Below are 6,150 nucleotides of genomic sequence, written 5' to 3' on the forward strand. Positions count from 1 at the left end.
TGTCATTTTTATCATTTTTCTGCATGAACTGCATTTTGTCATGCTTTCTCCAAATCATAAATAAAAAATATATGTCACCGTGCTGGATTCTATGATAAACGCGATTTATCCTAAAAATTGCGTCCCCCCTTTGTAACCTCAACGTTAGCGCTAAAGTGCACGACGTCGCTGGCAGACTTTTTCGACATAATCGTTGCAAATTACCGGCGACATTTTTCAGATGTATAAATATTGCTTGTAAAGAGCTAACTAAAAATTGGTAATATTGTTTGCGGGAATAAAATCATGTGAATCATAAATACATCTCTTTGTTTGTGGTCTAAGTGAAAAACATCTCAAGAAAGGTGATTACGGACTGTTGATAATTTTTACGGCTTTTAAAATTAAAGACTCGGCAATTTAAAACTTGACACACAGGTTACATGTACTGTACACACTCGTGTATTAATTTATGTATTAATTTATAGCATATGTTGACCTCTAGATGTTGTTTTTTTTGTTTTTGTTTTGTTTTGTTTGGTTGGCTGCTATTTCATTACAATACTCCTTTAAATCCTTCTATTCACGTTTTAATCACTTTTTAGAATTTCACATTTATTCATAAAATTAAACTTTTATTCTGGTCAATGATTACAATTGAATAAAATTGGGAGGCTCCTAAATATTTTTTAAGTTCACAGTTTTTATAGTTGACTATGCGGTATGGGCATTGCTCATTGTTGAAGACCGTACGATGACCTATAGTTGTTAATTTCTGTGGCATGTTTGTCTCCTGTTTTATCGCGTTAATTAAACGATGATTTAACGCGTTAAATGTTTTAACGCGTTAAATGATGTTTTAACGCGTTAAATGATATTTTAACGCGTTAAATGATGTTTTAACGCGTTACAGTAATGTATCGTAACAACGTAATTGTGTTGAATTTAACGCGTTAATGTGATTCATTATGACACATGTGGCCAGTGCGACAGGTATTTTAAGTCTCTCGATGGTTAACTTTAAGTGCCTACCGTATTTTAACGCGATAAACGTCTCTTTTCACCTACGGGTTAAATCCCAAACTTGATAATTGCGAAGTTTAACGCGTTAAATTTATTGATTTCTTAACGCGTTGAAATCTTGTTTTAACGCGTTAAAACTGTATTTATCGCGTTAAATGTTAACGCGTTACTTTATCGGGTTTTTGACATGATCGGCCTTTCATAGTATGGCAACGCCGTCATGTCCAGAAGTTGTATAGATAGTTTCAGGCCTTGTATCCCTCGTGGTTGATTGTACTGACGCCAGTGACGATACTCCCTTCGAAACCACCGGGGTCCTTCTTACTCCTGCTCTCGCTGATGCAGTACGCTTCCTGGTACCTCTTCTCAACATACTGAAACTCACAAACAGTTTTATTTATTCATTTATTTTTATTAAGTTTATTTATTAACTTACTTCAAATTTATTCGTTCTGTTTGTGTGTGCATTTAAAAGTATCTAATTAATATATCTTAAAGCTGTAGCCGTTCAAACGATGCATGTATCGTTTTTGTTGAATTGATAGAGTTTGTCGTGTTCTACGAAGTAATTACTTCCTCAGCAGAATCACTGGGTGAATTATTCACCACATATAAAGTCACAACAAAAAATATAATTTCTTTAACTTTAGTCGTATATTGTGATTTAATAATTTTTCTTTTATATCATAATCGGCATCACGTGGCGGCCATGCCGTTTCGAAATTAAACAATTTCTAACTATTTTTACAATTTTTTTATTAAAACAATTTTTTGTATTATCCATTTGTCTCTTTGCCTATTATACATATATAAAATACCAACTTTAAATATCCACTATAGTAATCCACTTGATATTTTCAAAATACTTCTCTCTGTAATTATACACGTTTGCTCTCTTGCAGCACAAACAAAGTCGTTTTAGATTTTAACCAACGTAATCTATGTGTACTGGTAAATTATCAAGTCAGGGATTTCTTAACCATAAATTACTCAAAACTTTTACTAAATTGTTCCATAGATATAAAGATTTGGTTTTAAGTTTGGTTTACCTGTAGAAAGCTTATTTCATCGGGATAGCACATCCTTATGTTTACGGAGATGTTGTTTACCGTGCCTTGAGATGTAGGAACGAGCCTGGTAAACTTATTGTATTTTGAATAAACTTGTTCTAAAAGGTTGCCAATTCAACACTATAATAAGATCTTTGAATATTGTTTGTATTGGTTTTGTTATCAGTAAATTAAAGCAAATTAAATATTATTGTTATATACATATACACATTTATGGATCTACAATTTGTCGATTCCTGTATCTTGGCATTGCACAAGGTCATGTTTTAGTCTGACTGTTTATGACGTCTTTACACTAAATCCAAATGTATGTTGGATGTGTACTGATTGATACATTAGTCTTAGATGCATGAGTTTGTATTAATTGTTTTTGGCTTTGAACTAGCTTCAAGCAACTGCAAGTATTCTCAGACCGGTACTGAGCGTCTTTTTGTTGTTGGGATGTACAAGTACCCGGTCAAGTCCAATCTGTGTTTTTGTAAGATGTATTTCTATTTGTATCCATCTGATCAGTTAATATAAAAAAGAAGAATTGGTATGATTGCCAACGAGATAACTATCCACAAAAGACCAAAATGACACAGACACTAACAACCATAGGTCACCGTACGGCCTTCAACAATGAGCAAAGCTTATACCGTATAGTCAGCTATAATAGGCCCCGATAAGACAATGTAAAACAATTCAAACGAGAAAACTAACGGCCTTATTTATGTAAAAAAATGAACGAAAAACAAATATGTAACACATCAACAAACGACAACCACTGAATTACAGGCTCCTGACTTGGGACAGGCACATACATAAATAATGTGGCGGGGTTAAACATGTTAGCGGGATCCCAAGACTTTTTTATCTGAATTTTATAGTCCGTTCTTATGTTTTACTGTGTTGGGATCTCACTAACATGTTTAACCCCGTCCAATCTGTATGTATGTTTAAAAAAAAAGATGAAGTATGATTGACAATGAGACAAATCTCGTGCCTGTCAAGTCAAAGAGCCTGTAATTCAGTGGTTGTCGTTTGTTGCTGGGTTATGTACACATATATGTTTTTCGTTCATTTTTTTCCGGTTGAATTGTTTTACATGTTCAGTTAGGGGCCTTTTATAGCTGACTATATGGATTGGGCTTTGCTCATTGTTGAAGGCTGTATATTCTGCACTGATACGTGTAACATACAGATACAGATACTTATATAAGAAATTGACAAACAATTTTTAATTGGTTAACGTTTAGTAGATCTTAGGTGCTGTTTTATTATATTTTATCATATTTAAAGTTTCTCTCCAACTATAAAAGTATTCAAGATTATCAAAATCTGTTAAATTTTACATTTCATGGGCAACAACTCGAAATTTGGACTATCTTAATTTTTTCTAAAAATTTCAAGGTAGACAAAAGTTTTTCCCTGGTCTGTAGCTTTAAGCTACTCTAGTTTTTAAGATATAAATCTTAAACTTCAATTTTATCCCACAAGTTCTATTTTAAGCAATAGTATCTGTTGATGGAACTCTGGGTACAAATTTTAACCAGAATCTATATGGAAAATTGGAGCCCAGGTTATTAAAAAAATTAAGATGAATAACGCCAAGTGATTCCAGTAGTTCACATGGCATCCTTATAAAAATAGTGTCATTTCAGTAAAATTCTGTTACTGGAATCAGTTTTAAAGGCTAAAAACTTGATTTTTTTTAAGCATCAAAATTTGATGAGACCTCAAGATACCAGTCAAATATGTCCTTTATGCTAGCAATACCAGCTAAACATATTTAGATTTAAATCAAATAAACCAAACCACATGCAATTATGTGGAATGGATGGGAAAGATGGCTGTTAAACGTTCAGCTTCAAATTAAATGCATATTGAGAACGAAGACATGATAATGTGATATGAAAATAGACCCTGATTTGTACTTGGCAGACACGCCGAGACCAATATTGTAACATGCTAGTTCACACAAAGTGACAATCCCAGGAAGACATGTCACACTTCCCATACATATTTATTGGATAAGCTGACCAGCCTTTGCTCCTACTCCTAAATGCTGCGTGTATTTTTTGAATTCGAGAAGCTCCAAATACCAATGTTCAAGTATTTGGTTTGAATTAATGACCCCTAGCTCTCCAGACAAACACGCAACCACAAGAGCATAGATGCAGTTGGTTGAGATAGCATTTTTGTTTTTACAAGGGAGTTGAGGATAAACAACTAAGATTTGAAAAGACATTGGTTCTAGCCCTTGGTCAACGAGATAAATGTGAAGTAAGACGACTAAGATTAGAAAGGATCTCTTTGACGACTAAAACTGAACCATATTTTAGAATGCAAGTAGCACTAGGAATTCCCATTGATTAGTATATTATCTTAGAGATATGTCTCGCCCATCGGCATACAATACAGAAAATGATAATCTCATGGACATCAACATTGCTTATTAATTCAGTCACTAAACCATTATCTAGTCGGAATGACATGAAAATGGTAGAACAATGAGATGTACAGACAGTAATGCAACTTTATAGAAAATTATAATTTTTATTGTAAGTAGATCCTATCAATATAACTTAAGCAGAAAAAATGCTAATTAACTCCAAGTCATTGAACCATGCCCTAGGGGCAAAGCATCGAAATAGTCGTCAAACTGATATGTACTGATAGTAATGCAGATTTATACAAAATATCAATGATTATCAAACTGACTTAAGCAGGAAAAATTCACATTGAAAATTGCTAATTGATTCAAAGTCACTAGAACATTAAGGGACAGGGCCTCAAAATAGTTATCAAACTGATATGATCTGATAGTTATGTAACTTCATACAAAATATCACTTATCTATTGCAAGTAGATTCTACCAAACTTACTTAAGCAGAAAACTTAACCTTGAAATTTGATAATTTATTCACAGTTCCTGGACCATGCCTAAGTGGACAAGGCCTCAAAATAGTCATCAAATTGATATGAACTGATAGTAATGCAACTTTGAATTAAATATCAATATTCTATGAGCAATGTATAAAACTACATGTATATCACAACATAATATCAAAATTTAAAATACAAAGAGTATATATTATTACAGTTTATCATATATTTAGTACAACATACAGCAATTTTGTATATCTTATAAAGATTCTTTATTCCAGTCTGTATCACCTACCCTGTATCGCATACCCCGTATCGCATAGCTAAACCCGTATCGCATACCCCGTATCGCATAGCAAAACCCGTATCGCATACCTGGTGTGACGTCATAATTAGAATAAAGTCAACGTTTGATCTATGACGTCCAGTTGCTGCATTTTCAGGCGATTTATATTAAAAAAAAAAAGTCCTATCATTTCAACTAAAATCGATTTTTTTCCCCCAAATAATTATTACCCAGTAACTTGACGAGCAATTTTTATAATATATGAAATAGTACAATAAGATGTAAAAATATCTTAAGTTTTATTGTTTATTTGGTCATAATTTTCGTGAAGTTTGTTTCTGCACAAATGCATTTTTTTACAATTTTAATTTGGTTTTAAGAAATATATGATAAACAGAATAATACATGGCAAAATCCGTATCACAAGCCGTATCACCCTCGACCAATAGCATTCCTCGGGCCTAAAGACCCTCTGGCTGATATTGGTATCTCGGGATGATACGGCATATGATACGGATTTTGCCATGTATTATTCTCTATAGATAGATAAATTTTGATCTTACATAATTATTATTTGTTAACTGACAAACAGAATGCATATTATTTGCATTTTTACCCTGAGATGATTGTGATACTCAAAATGTCACTACAATTCTCTTTGCATAATAATGCCATACATATAAATCCCAATGTTGATTAACAGAAAATATCTAAGATTTAATTGCAAAAAGTTTAATATTGGACACGTCTATAAAGAAATGTCAAAATTGTGTATAAAAATTACAACACTCATTAGAGACTACATATAAAAAAATCTTCATCTGTTGATTTGGCCTATTTGAAATCAATCAGTTCTACATCAAACTTTAGAGTTGCTTCTGGAGGTATAGTGGAATCAGTTAAGGGAAAAAATTACATAGATAT

The sequence above is a fragment of the Mytilus edulis genome, chromosome 1, assembly GCF_963676685.1.
Source record: "Mytilus edulis chromosome 1, xbMytEdul2.2, whole genome shotgun sequence".
NCBI classification, from domain to species: domain Eukaryota; kingdom Metazoa; phylum Mollusca; class Bivalvia; order Mytilida; family Mytilidae; genus Mytilus; species Mytilus edulis.